The sequence below is a fragment of the Macaca nemestrina genome, unplaced genomic scaffold (assembly GCF_043159975.1).
Source record: "Macaca nemestrina isolate mMacNem1 unplaced genomic scaffold, mMacNem.hap1 Scaffold_74, whole genome shotgun sequence".
In the NCBI taxonomy this organism is placed as follows: Eukaryota; Metazoa; Chordata; class Mammalia; order Primates; family Cercopithecidae; genus Macaca; species Macaca nemestrina.
The window spans coordinates 105,157-119,470 of record NW_027257865.1 but is presented as its reverse complement, the minus strand read 5'-3'; the positions used below and the strand labels follow the sequence as shown (position 1 = coordinate 119,470).

The window sequence follows — 14,314 nt, the reverse complement described above, 5'->3', positions numbered from 1 at the left end:
TAAATATTACATATTACAATATTTAAGAGAATCTAGGTGTTTGAGCTTCCTGGATCTCTGGTTTGGTGTCTGGCATTAATCTGAGGAAATTCAGCTATTACTGTTACAAATAGTTCTTCTGTTCCTCTTTCTTCCCCCTTGTATTACCGTTATGCATATTTTATGCCTCTGTGGAAGTCCCATAGTGCTTGGATACTCTGTTCTTTTTTGCTTTTCAGTTCTGGAGGTTGGAGTTGGGTATTTCCCTTTCCCCCAGGTCAGAAGGCTCTGATAAAATCCCACCAGGTGAGTCTCCACTTAACTAGCTTCTCTGGAAGGTAGACCTAGTGAAGAGTGCACCCACATATTGAAAAATGATTCTTATTCTCTTTCCCCTGTAGTATGTATGAGGGGATTTTTCTCTCATATTTACACTTCGAGAACCTGGTTGAGCTTCTGATGATACAATTCACAAAAAGCATGAGACCCATAGGCACAGGCCTCCTGGAGGTTTTAACTCTCAGACGTGGCCACAGCTCACTGCAGCAATTTGTCAATTCCAGTTCAGGCTTTCCAATCCCAGCTTTGGTTCCTTGGAGCATTGTGCTCCAGTGTATGGTGATTCATCTGCTTTACCTGTCCAGCCAATCTACAGACAGTGGCTTGCCGGTAACCTCACTTCTCTTGCAGGTTTAAGAACTGCTGATTTTTCAGGTTGCTCAGATTTTTACCTGTGAGGAAGGAGTGACAATTCTCAAGATTATCATGTACGGAACCTGAAATTCCCCAACTCCATTATAGTGAAAAGTGTTTGCCCTTCCTCTGGCTCAAGAATTAAAACGTTTTCATTCTCTGACACGTTGTACTTTGATTCCCTAAATATTTATAATTATAGATTTAAAAACTCAGTTTTCTGCTGTATCAGACATCTAGACTGGCACTTTCCAACAGAATTGAGAGTCCTGTTATAGAACTTGAAACCTTCCTTGTAGCCTCATATAAATATATAAACTAGTATATTTTTAACTCAAAATGCTCATACTATACTTTCAATAAGAAATACAAATAGGCCAGATGCGGTGGCTCAAGTCTGTAATCCCAGCACTTTGGGAGGCCGAGGCGGGTGGATCACGAGATCAGGAGATCGAGACCATCCTGGGTAACACGGTGAAACCCCATCTCTACTAAAAATACAAAAAGTTAGCCAGGCGTTGTGGCGGGTGCATGTAATCCCAGCTACTTGGGAAGCTGAGGCAGGAGAATAACATGAACGCGGGAGGCGGAGTTTGCAGTGAGCCAAGATCACGCCACTGCACTCCAGCCTGGGCGACAGAGCAAGACTCCGTCTCAAAAAAAAAAAAAAACAAAAACAAAAAAATATATATATATATATAAAATATACATATATACACAAATACAGTATTTTCTATTTTTTATAGTAACTAGCATGTCTTTCACACAGCAAATCCACTTCAGACCGGGCGCACTTCATGTGCTCAGCTGCCGCATGTGGTGAGTGACAGAGACCACCCTGCATGTGTGTGCGCTATTTTACTGCCTTTTTCTTGACCACAGACTCTACCTCCTGTTTCTCTGTGTATGCAGTGATGATTTGCTGAATATTACACATTGTGGGTAACTTGTTGAGCACACTCAGGATCCCTAACCTTCCTCTGAAGCTTTGCAGCTCCTGTTTTAGCAGCTAGCACAGGCACTGCTGGGTCATCGTGACATGGGCAGGCTTGGTTGGATTCGCTGTTGGTGTGAATCTGTGGAGAGCTCCAATCCTGCACCCACTCCAATCTCCCCCTCCTGGACCTGGTAGGAGGGCCATGCTCCGCCCACACCTGAGCTCTCGGTGCCACGATCTGCAGGTGTACTCCAGAGGACAAGTGTACTGTGGGTGCGTCTCATTCATTCTCCTGCCCTTGCCCTCAGGTTCTGGCTGGCACAGCTGTGGTCACAGACTAAAAACAGCCACCTCATTCGTTTTGTGCAGCTTTACAGTTGTTTGTGGCAGATGTGTGACTTCAGTCCCTGTTCCCTCATCATGGCTAGAACAAGTTTTGGCAAATTATTCCTATATCTTTACATGTGAAAACTAAAGGAAAGTTTCACCCATAGAATATTAGTGTTGCCACAATCCTAATGAGAGTTTCTCCAGAAACTACGAGCCAGGTCAGCAGCCAGTCATTTCATAGAAGATAAACTTCAAGAACATTCTCTGAAGGGCAATGAAACTGAGTAAGATCTAACCACTGTTACCAGCAACCAAGAAAACTAGGTAAGAAAATGCAGCTAAGATTTGGACCTAGTAACTACGGTAATAAACATGCAAACTATCGCTAAGCACAAAATAGGCTGGGAGTAAAAAAATTTTATGATATTGACATTTATGATTTTACAAAACTGCCCCATGTGATACCAAGAGGACTCCTGATGAAAATTTACAAAGGATGCTTTATGGTTTATATAAAAATGTTAGTCAAATAAATCCAAACATTTCACAAAAATAACATTTCAAATATTCTTTTATATTTTGCAGACAATTAAGTTATCCATCATGCATGACCCAGTAACATTTCTCAGCGGTTGGATTCAATACGAGAAATAAGCAAATAACCGCAATGCTTCTTTCATTTCAAAGTCATTTCTCTTATAACAAGTGGTCAAGAAAAATGCCTGTTGCCTTACATACTGGTTAATGCCAAAAATTTGGTTTAAAATATTTCAAGTGGGTTATCCTTTTACGTCCATGTTGTTAGTTACACAAAGAACACATACAAATGCATTTTTTTCCATAAGTTTTTGCAAATTATAAACTAAAGAAACAGGATTAAGCATTTTATTTTTTGAGATAGGGTCTAGCTCTGTTGCCCAGGCTGGAGTGCAGTGGCACGATCATGGCTCCCTGCAGCCTCAACCTCCCCCAGCCCAGGTGATTCTCCCATCCCAGCCTCCCAAGCAGCTGGGACCACAGGCACACACCACCATTCCCGGCTGATTTCTGTATGTTTTGTAGGGATGGGCTTTGGAATGTTGCCCAGGCTAGTCTCAAATGCTGGGAACTCAAGCAATCTGCCTGCCTTGGCTTCCCAAACTGCTGAGGTTAGAGGCATGAGCCACCATGCCTGGCCTAATCATTTCTAAAGAGTCTGTATTTATTATCGAGATGGGGGTCTTGTTCTGTTGCCCCAGCTGGAGTGCAGTGGTGCCATCTCAGCTGACAGCAACCTCTGCCTCCTGGGCTCAAGTGATTCTCCCACCTCAGCCTCCCAAGTAGCTGGGACTACAGGTGCACACCACCAGGCTCAGCTAATTTTTTGTACTTTTGGTGAAGACAAGGTGTACAAAAGGCATTTCTGTACATTTTGCCATGTTGTCCAGGCTGACCTTGAACCCTTGGGCTCAAGCCATACACCTGCCCTGGGTTCCCAAATTACTGGAGTTATAGGCATGAGCTATCGTGCCCAGCCCTTCATTATGTGCTGTGGCTTAATATTAAAATAAGGAAAGGGAGGAGCCCAAGGGAGCACGTTGGCAGAAAGGGCTCCCTTGTCAACAACTTGCTAGCACGGCATTCACTCCCTTGCCTGGCTGGCACTGCGTTCTTTACATGAAGAACAAGTCATGTGTCAATGAAAAACAAAAACAACATAGGAACACCCTGTCTCTACAAACACTTAAAAATTAGTTGGGTGTGGTGGCGAGCACCTGGGGTCCCAGCTGCCTGAGGTTGAAGTGGAAGGACCGCATGAGCCCAGGTGGTCACAGCTGCAGTGAGCCAAGAGCTGCCATCATGATGCTGAATTCCAACCTTGGTGACAGAGCAAGACCTTGTCTCAAAACAAAAACCCAAAGTGATGCACTCTAAGTTCTGTCCTTTAAATTCCAGTACCTTCGTTTGTAAAGGTATGTAAAGGTGAAACTCAGGAGCTGCTTGCAGTCATGTGGACATACACTTGACCTCAGCTCTGATCTGAGGCACGTTCTTCTGTCTCACTGCTTGCCAAGACTAAGCTAAACGTCAGAAGTAAAAATACTCCCCCAAATGTTGTATATGTAGCTTCAACGTGGAATGTGAGGCGATTCAGGTCCTTTGAAAGACAAGCTTGCAACAACGGCATGAATAATGTTGGAATCAAAATCACAGAAACTAAACACCAAATAGCATAGGTTCAATCCGTGTCTCTAACAAGTATCTGGATAACTAAACTTTCTGCTTTACTTGGGTGTGAAGATCATGTAATGTAGTTTATAATTATTTGGGCAGAGAAAATGGAGAATTAGCGTAGCTATGTAAAATTCAAGATTAAAGAAAAGCAGTATTATATAGCAGAAATATAAATTGGCTATTACCTTCAGTAATTTAGATCAGGGGTTGGCAGGTCCGTGCACCAAATCTGGTCCGTTGTTCTTGTAAATAAAGTTTTCTGGGTACACAGCCATACGCATTTGCTATCGCCCATGGCAGAGGGCAGAGTTGAGTGGTTGTGAGAGACCTTATGGCCTGCAGGAACTAAAATACTAGCTGGCACCTTGCAGGCAAAGTTTATGACCTGATTCGGGTAGCTGCCTAAACTGTCCAATTCGCTTGTTCTAAAACAATCCAACAATACAGCACACTTATCTGAAGATTTGAGAACACGCATGCACCAGCCTAATCAGAAGAAAAGTCCAATTCCACCCGGAGGGTTACGAACTCTTCCCTTTTCCCTACAAGGAATTAAATGAATAAAACTGTGTGAGATTTTACTGGTATGTATCGTATGTATGAATCTTGATGAAAACTTAAAAATGTGTATTTATACAGATACATAATGTTACTTTTCATACACTGTTTTCGGACTTCTGGTTCACAAAATCTGCATTTCTGCACCATGACTTTGAAGGCAGAAACCCGACTACTGGGCTAGTGGTCAATTCTGAGGCACCCAGCGTGTTCAGGAGGCAGCGTCGGGGAGCGTGTCCCTTACCTGGAGGGGTGTAGGCGTCCATGGAGGTCTGCACGACCAGGGACCTGCGTTTGGAAGGCATAGGCACCGCCATCTTCTGCTCTTTGTGTCTGGCCAGAGCCGCCTGGACAGCTTCCGTGTGGACGTCTGAAACGCAGAGAGCTCAGTCAGTGCTCAGCTGAGGTCCCAGAGGCCAAGCTGCACCCTCCTCTCTGTCCCCGCAGCACGGTTCATCCACCTTCTGAAACTCACCAACAGATGGGTGGGTGAGGAAAGAAAATCAGTGTTTACAGTTCCAGTAAAGACATTAAAATTTATTCACAGACTTTTTTCATTTTAATACTTTAGAATCCATATCCGCAAGCAAACACTGGGTGTAAACTGCACTGAGATTTTTCTTTTTAGGGTGAATGAACCTTGATCTTTGGAGATTCTTTGTAGGTCACACGTTTGAGCCTCCAAATCCTTTCACTGTACCGTTGAGAGGCGTGTGCACGCCTCGCACCCCAACTCACACAGCCACGGTCGCAGCTCAGCTCAACACCGGCCATGGGCCAGGACTGTGTTGGCTATGGATATGGTTTGGCTGTGTCCCCACCCAAATCTCAACTTGAATTCTACATCCCAGAATCCCCACATGTGTCGTGGGAGGGACTTAGGGAGAGGTAACTGAATCACTGGGTCCCGTCTTTCCTGTGCTATTCTCGTGATAGTGAATAAGTCTCATGAGATCTGATGGCTTATCGGGGTTTCCGCTTTTGCTTCTACCTCGTTTTCTCTTGCTGCTGACATGTAAGAAGTGCCTTTCGCCTCCCACCATGATTCTGAGGCCTCCCCAGCCATGCGGAACTGCAACGCCAACTAAATCTTTTTCTTCCCAGTTTCGGGTATGTCTTTATCAGCAGCATGGAAATGGACTAAAACAACCATTAAGACATTTTTGTGGCTATTAACCCATTACATTAATTCCACACATTCACTGAATGCCTTCTCTGTAAGTCCCTATGGGCTGGGGTCGCAGTGGTGATAAGGCAGACAGTCTCATGGCATCTCACGCAGGCCACTTGTTAAGGGATGAGACAAGTGATAGATGGACTAGAGAATTAAAGCAGAGACAGATGCAGCAGCAACTCCAAACTGTGAAGCCAGGGAAGAACCCTCTTAACACAGAATCAGAACAACAGGAATGAAACATACCAGCTGTCAAGACGAGAATCTTCGAGACACAGGCAAAAATCCGCTCAAAGGCCCTAAACTGTCAGTGAGAACGGTGTTAGCAGAATAAAACCACCACCACCAAAAATGGCCAGCGTGAGTGAAGACGGGTTGGGGCAGTTTTCTCTGAAGCTGCGAGAATGATCCCACTGAAAGGGAATCGGACATGGCTTTCTGGCTTAAACCCCCCAAGCTGCCACCTAAGACAGGACCCAGACCCTCAGCATCATGCCCACGAGCAACTCATCACACTGCTTGGTCTTGGTCAGCCTTTGTGCACACTTCTCTCCCTAACTAGATAAAGAGCCTGGTCATCTGGCCACTATTTCTAATTCCCAGGTCAAAAACCACTATGTGACTGACTTGGCTCATGGCCGAAAACTGAAGGGATCAGTGAGGTGACAGTCCACTCACTTGCACAAATCGCTTTTTGTTTTGCATATTCTCCGTTTTAAACTTTTTGGATGTAATTTCAAAGACACAGAAAATCTGCAAGACCAGCGTAGTGAATTCCCACATAACTTACCAGGCTCAACTTAGGCCCAACTGCTCCTATCTTACATCACTGCTTTCCCCCCTCGCCCATGAATTTTCTAAGTCAAATGAAAATAAATTTCAGATACTATGTCCCTCCATACCTAAATGTTTCAATGTATTTCCTAAACACAAGGATATGCTCTCACATTCACTTTCCTCAAGATCCGGAAATTTAACTGTCATATACAAAGTTCACTTTCAAATGCTGTCAACTGTCTCCATAATTTTCTTACTTTGTCTTCCTCTTTTACGATCCAATCCAGGATGATGAATTGATTTGTCATGTGATTTTTACCCGTCCAGCATCCAAGTTTCTCAGGTTTTGTGTTTCTTGAAATTGGAAATGTTAAAGAATACAGGTCAGTTATTTCACAGCTTGTCCTTTATTTTGGTATCTTCCGGACTAGACTCAGGAGTATGCATTTTAGCCGGGACACCGCAGAAGTCTGTCCTGTGTGACAATGTTAACATCGGCAACTCAGTGAAGGTGGTGCCTAAGTGCCTCCAAAGCAAAGATGCTACTTCTCGCGTTGAAATTAAGATTTGGGAGGAGACACCCTGACACTATGTGCATATTCTGTTTTCCATGAATTCTTCACTACTAGTTTTAGCAGCCACAGATTTCCTGTCATTCCTTCTAAATCATTAGATCTTCCATATTCACTGAAAAATAATTATTTTATCTTTCAGCATTCATTTACATATGTCCATATGTACTCATGGAGTCTGGCTTCGTGGGTTATGATTCATAGTTACAATGGTTTGTTCTGTTGCTCAACTGGTCCCAGATTTGACACCGGATTCCCCAGCCCTTAGGCCAGGGCTCCTTCTAGTGAAGAACGGTGTTTAGAAGCTAAGAGTGGGCACCGGGTGCTGCTGGGCATTGCCGGCAAGTAGAACACACACACGCATGTACACGCATGTGCACCCACACCCATCCACAGGCACTTCTGTCCCTGTCTACATCTGTCGGGAGCCACCAGCTTATACTTGCACCCCCTGCTGCAACCTAATCCCACGTGATCCATTCCAGGCTTTGGCCTTTTCTTATTTCTACCTCTTACCAAGAAAGAAACCTGGCACCTGCAGCACTCAATATATTCACTGATTTATTAAGCTTATTTGCTTAAGCCTGGAGATAAAGAAATGCTTTCAGAATTGCTATCTAATACCACGGTGAAAAATCTATCGAGTTCAGTGCTCATTTGTAATTATTTTTTCATTGTTTTTTTGGAAGGTAGGGAGTACAAAGTATACACAGTGAAATGTTCAGATCTTGAGTTCACTTGGCGCATTTCGATAAATGGAAATCTATTACCCTAATCAAATCTTTTGCATCAAAGTTCCCACAAGTCCCCTCCCAGTCAATCCCAGCCCTCAAGAGACAGCCACTGTTCATTCTCGAGGAGTGTTCTTGGCGCTCTTCCGTCACCCGAGACTCGCATAGATTCTCCATTGTCACATGGACTCCACGGCGTGGTGTTCACTCTCTGCTCAGTTCAAGGCTCCTGGAACTCATCCCCGTTGTCTGTTTTGGTTTCAGCATTTTGTACGTTTTTCCTGATGGGAACTAGGACAATGTATGAATATATCAGAATTTGCTCATGTTTCTCCAGATGAGAGAGATTTATGTTGTTTCCCGTTCTTGGCTATGACAATTTACTCTGGAGATAATGTGCATTCTTTTACAAGGACACACATTTTCTGCTCTCCTTGGTGAACGTCTACAGCATACCTGCTGGGCCATATGGTAAGTGTACACATTTTAAAGAAACTGCCACAGTTTGCAGAAGTGGCTGTGCCGTTTTAAGTATCCTTCCGTCTGAGATCCAGTCTGTCATATCTTCACCAACACCTGCTACTGTCCTCCCTTCTCCACTCTTGTGAAGGGGAACCTCGTGGGTTTAAGTTGTACTTACCCAATGACTCCCTGGGTGAGCACCTCTCATGGGCCACTGGGCATCTGTATACATCTGTTGCGAAGAGTCCATCTTGCATGCTTGCAAAATTCACATCATTTCTGGTTGGTTGTACATTTCCTAAAATGTTCTAAATAAGGCCCTGTATCTTCTGTACATCAAGCATCTCCCTGCTTCCAAGTCTTTATGCCTCTTAGTTCTCCTGACTCACTTCACAGACGAGGGACCCCGTGCGCACCATGCGAACCTGAAGCACGGAGAATGGCCATGCTCCCGACACCCCTGACTGTGGGCAGAGCTTCCCGGCTGCCACCACCGAGGAGGGGGTACAGCTCTTGTTTCTCAAGAGTGGCCTTTATCAAACGGAGAAAGTTCCCTTCTGTTCCTGATGTGATAGGAAATTCGTATAAGGACTATTAAATTTCAACAGATGTTTTCCAGTGTCTACCGAGAGGATAAAATAAATGGGTTTTCTGCTTTATTTTTTGTTAATGTGGTGAATTACATTGATTTTTGAATGATGAGCCAAATGTGCAATGCAAAACTACAGATCATGAGAACAAACTCTAAGTGTTCATGGTATTCTTATCCCTTTTACATATTTCTGGGTTTGATTTAGTAAGAATTTGTTCAAAGCTTTGGCATCTGTATGTCAATAAGAGTGAAAGGTGTGAGATTTTGCCTCGCATGCCAACTAACAAAGGGAGCCAACACCAGCCCAATGCACTGACGGAGCCGGCACATTTCCGGGCCAGAAACAAAGGGCTTGTCACACACAGTGGGGCAGCAGGACCCACTCACCCCTGTCGATATTCAGGATCACACAATGGGGCAGCGGGACCCACTCGCCCCCGTCAACACTCAGCAACGTCCTGTATCCCTGTACAACGACAAGATGTTATTTAGGCAAAACAAAATTAACGATCATGTAAAGAACTGCTTACATTTTTCTCTTCTGAGAAAATTTGTTTTTAGCAACCATGGCTCTCAAGGCACTCACTTGCACATTATACATAACACTGCTTGTGGCCAAAGTCATGGTACCTTCCTATTCTTAAATAATTTACCAAGAGTTCTGAAACGTGAGTATTTTAAAGAGAAAAGAGGTATGTGGCTTACCCCAGGCTAAGGAGTGAGTTAGTTGGACAATTCTTGTGAAATATGTGCTTTTTCTAATTAGAAAATCTGAGAACAAGGTATCAGTGTGAGTCTGTTATCTCCATGAAGGAGTGAAATGGATGCTGGGAAATTGAAGGAGCTTCAGAACGGGAATCTCACAACCTCAAATGGGGAGACCAGCAATTGGGAAAGCAGTCACTCTGATTCATGGAGTTTTCAGAGATTCACGTCCACTCCGTCCTGCATTTGAGCGACTTTTCTTCTTGTGATGTGGACCCGATAGAAGAGAGGTCCCACGTAGACATTCGGCATTTGTGAGGGTCTGGCACCGTGACTCACTTCTACAGATTTAACATGTTTGTGTATAAATTACAGTGGCTCAACTCTATAAAAACTGATAGCAGTTATGGATCAATTCCCTCATTTCTCACTTGGGCCACACTTCCTGTTTCTGCAAGAACATATCGCTTGGCTAGAAGACACGATGTTGACATTGAAAGGAAAAAGGACCTTGTATAAAAATGATGTAGAGAATTCTTCTCAAAGGCCACTGGGACACACACTGTGTTGGTGACTAGCTGTCTACCAGCGCGGCAGCGAGAGAGACAGAGCTCCACTCATGAGCAGTCACGGCTCCAGTGACCCACACCAAGACCCCCAGGGTGATGAAAGGCCAACCAGCAGCCTTGGAACGGACACTTCCCTCCTGAAATAGCTTCCCGAAACACAACAAACAGTGATAATTGCAGGCATTTCTATGACTGGGAAGCAAGAAACCCTCCCAGTCCTGTTCCTTCTACACCACATCCAGAACAGGCGTACACCCGGTGTAGAAAGCTCCCAAGGCCTGAACAGATCATTCGATTCTAATTCAGACTGACCTAATCTCTGCAGTGCAGTCCTACAAACAGACTTTCAAAGAGTTACCAAACCACTACCTCAAACCTCATGCTTTCTCTGCTTCGAAAGAGGACATGCGGCTCGGTTTATACAGCCACCAGAACACACACAGGGTATTATCTTATTGTCCTTCAGTGCCAAGAAGAATCCTGTGGTCTCTCACAGTAAAAACAAAACCACAGCCACCACAACCCAGCTTTTCAAGTTGCAGGGAGTTTTACAGCCTCTTTCTATGTCGTCTTCCTTTTTGCCCCAAACTGGATATTCTTTTTACTTTCTCCTTATTTCCTGAATATAATTTGATCAATATAATCAAAGTGCTTGTGTTAGAAGCAACTTTACTTAAAAAGAATGGAAAGAACTACATCAAAATATTAAGAGTAGCCATTTCAGGATGACAAGAGAACAATATATTGTTTTTGCTCATTCTTTTCAACATTTGCAAAGTTTTTTGCCTTGAGTGCAGTCACTTTTGCCATCAGAGGTTACAGTGCTTGATGGAATGAGGCCATGAAGCACACACACCACCGAGTTTCTAACACAGAGCAATCTGAGGAAGGATAGAGACACAGGAAAGGTTCATTTTAAAGCAATGCAGGCGTTTTTTCCATAAAGGCAAAAGACATTCTTAAAAATGTTTGCGCCATACACAAGTCTGCTAAATTTAGTCAAAAAACAGAGAAAACAGTAACAGAAGAACACTTTAGCCCACAAGGAGACCAGCACACCCAGCTCGAGACCACTCCAGATGAGGAGTGGAGAGTGGTTTCCTCACATCTGACCCACAGGATTGGGTAACACGAGCAGGAAGGAAACATGGGGACCACAGAGTTGTCAGACTGTGGACTGCACAGCAAGAGACAGCAACACAAACTAGCGGAGTAATTAACTATTGTAAAAAGAGGTCCACATTCTATTTTAACCTGAAATCAGTGGCACGGGGACCACCACACCACCCTGCAGTTGCCTCCTCCCTCCCCCACACACAGCAGCCTCCTGGGACAACATCCTACTTCCAACTTGCAGTTGCCTCCCGTGCCACCCCCCCACAGTGGCCCCCTACAACATCATCCTACTTCCACCCTGCAGCTGCCTCCCATCCCCAACACACAGCAGCCTCCTGGGACAACCTCCTACTTGCTGCCCACAGCCTGGAGACCCCAAAGCATGGAGGAGCTTAGCGAGCCACACAGCATTCCCCCTTCACACCTGGGAAGTCAGCCCCTCACTGAAGTGGGTCCTGTGCCCACCAGCTGTGCACGATCAGAGGTGTGAGGTTACGGACCTGGTCACCAACTGTGCAGAGAGGCGTCAGGTCATGGACCTGGTCATCCGTTGTGCACGATCAGAGGTATGCAAGGTTCCAGACCTGGTCACCCACTATGCACAATCAGAGGTGTGAGGTGATGGACCCGGTCACCCGCTGTGTACGAATAGAGGTGTGTGTGGTTAGTGACCTGGTCACCAGCTCTGCACAATCAGAGCCACGCGAGGTTACAGACCTAGTCACCAGCTGCACCCAATCAGAAGCTTTTGAGATTAGGGACCTGGTCACCTGCTGTGCACAGAAGTGTGAGGTTATGGACCTCGTCACCCGCTGTGCATGATCAGAGGTGTGCGAGGGTTAGGGACCTGGTTACCTGCTGTGTCCAATCAGAGCCAGGCAAGGTTACAGACCTAGTCACCACCTGCGCCCAATCAGAAGCTTTTGAGGTTACGGACCTGGTCACCCACTGTGTGGGATCAGAGGTGTGCCAGGTTAGGGACCATGTGCGTAGTGATAGACCTGATCGGCAGCCAAGACACCTGACGTTTCCAGTGTCATCCCGGCTTCTTTCAAAACTGGAAAAGTCTTCAGATATTTCCCAAAAGCTTGTCCATCTTTGAAAACGATATGCGTGTGCACAGGTGATACCGATGACTGAAGATTGAAGGTTAGAGCATTCCAGCCCCATGCCCATGTCCCATCCCATCGGTGAAAACTTGAGCACAAACATCTCCCTCTCTGAAGCTCCCTGAACCCGGTGGCAGGCCTGGGACTCAAGGTCCAGTGTCCTGTCAGTTACACTGAACAAAATGTAATTCAACACTGGCCATGGGCCCTATGCTTTAAAAACCGCATAGAAACCTCCCAAAGAACTACAATCTATGAAAGCTTTCATGGCTAGTATTTTAGGACGACTGACCAATCTTGACCTAAATCAAAGCCGACACTGCCCAAATTAACTCTGACCCCAACTTCGTGCAAAGGCAGCCATCCCCTGGCCGTCGGTGTGACCAGCAGCCTGGGCACAGACAGGACCAGCGCCAGTCCCTCCCTGCACCTTAAACGGGCTTCTGAGCTGCTGTCCATGATCAGTGATGGTGATGCCCAGAGCAGTTTTCCAGGAAAGCAGTAAACCTTTCAGGTCCTCACCTCACGAGGATGGCCATGTATAAATCAACCACCTTTGTTACTGCCCTGCCATTCTCAAAGAGGGGATGGGTTAAACTTCTTCCTCCTCCACATGCCCAACACAAGGTACATCTGCCCCAGCACGAGGCTCATCTACTTAATCCCGGGAAACACACAACCCACAATCAGAGGCCGTTCACAATCAGAGGTCGCGCACAATCAGAGACCACACACAATCAGAGGCTGCACTGAGACCACACACAGAGACCACACACAGAGACCCACACAATCAGAGGCCACAAAGAGGCCAGAGGCCACAATCAGAGACTATACACAGTCAGAGGCTGTGCACAAGCAGACGCCACGCACAATCTCTGCAACCTCAACAGAAACTGTTTCTGATCATTCACCTGAGGCCACCAAGTTTAAATGAGAGGCCCAGGTTTTAAAAGACACAAGGAGTTCTCTGAAGGCAGACTCCGTGCATTCCACCATCAGCACCATTTGTGCCTGTCACGGTCAGGAAGAACCACAACCACGTCTCGGTGCCCTTGCAGTGCAGGGCGCTGCGTTTCTCCCCCTTTCCAAACCCGCGGCGGCTCCTGGCGACCCAGCGCCTCTGCTCAGCCAGGCGCCCCCAAGACCTTCCTCCCTCACCTCACAGGGGAGCTCCCGCAGCCGGGCTATCTGGCTCATCACTCCGATTCAGTCACTTACACCCTCATTCCAGGCTGAAAATCTCTTCTGAAAATATCCAAATCTTACCCACGTCAGGCTCCATCTTTTCCCCAGAGCTCCTCACCCCCTCCAGAGCAGCAGCCCTGGTGCCCGTGCAGCCGGGGCCTGGGGGCGGATCCGTGGGCTCAGAGCACCCAGCCCCTCAGCCCCTCTGTGTGTCCCCTTACTCCCTGCTCCCTGGCGTTAATGCCCTCCATCCTCTATTTCCTGATAGGCAAAAGAGGGTTAATTCTAAGAGTGCTAACCGAACTCGATCACTTAACACCGCGACCGGCCCAGAATACCCCTTGATCAATGACAGGTATTGCTGCGCTGTTACCATTGCGCTGGGTCCAGGTTTCCTGTGAGCCCTTTAGGCTCTTTGCCGTAAAGGCCACTCAATGGTCCTGTCCAAGCCTGTCTGTGGCAGATGGACAGGTGAGTGGCCGATGCACACGTGTGATGCTGAATGGGATCGTGCAAAGCTGGCCCCGCGTATTTTGGTCAACCTAATAAAAAAGGAGCCCATGCTTGCTTGCTGCCGCCCTGCGGCGTCCAGAAGGAGCCGCTTAAAGGCA

General features: G+C 46.1%; 1 protein-coding gene and 1 long non-coding RNA gene across 12 annotated transcripts in view; one reads left to right on the top strand and one right to left on the bottom strand.

The window, feature by feature from the left end:
- The window catches only part of LOC139361621 (disco-interacting protein 2 homolog C-like), a 247,810-nt gene that overhangs the window by 196,783 nt on the left and 36,713 nt on the right, over nucleotides 1-14,314 (top strand). The window lies entirely within an intron of this gene.
- LOC139361622 (uncharacterized) lies at nucleotides 279-6,989 on the bottom strand. Its single transcript, XR_011619201.1, has 3 exons — nucleotides 4,956-6,989; nucleotides 4,339-4,695; nucleotides 279-710 (listed from the first exon to the last, which is right to left on the bottom strand). It is a non-coding gene; the product is annotated as an uncharacterized lncRNA (long non-coding RNA).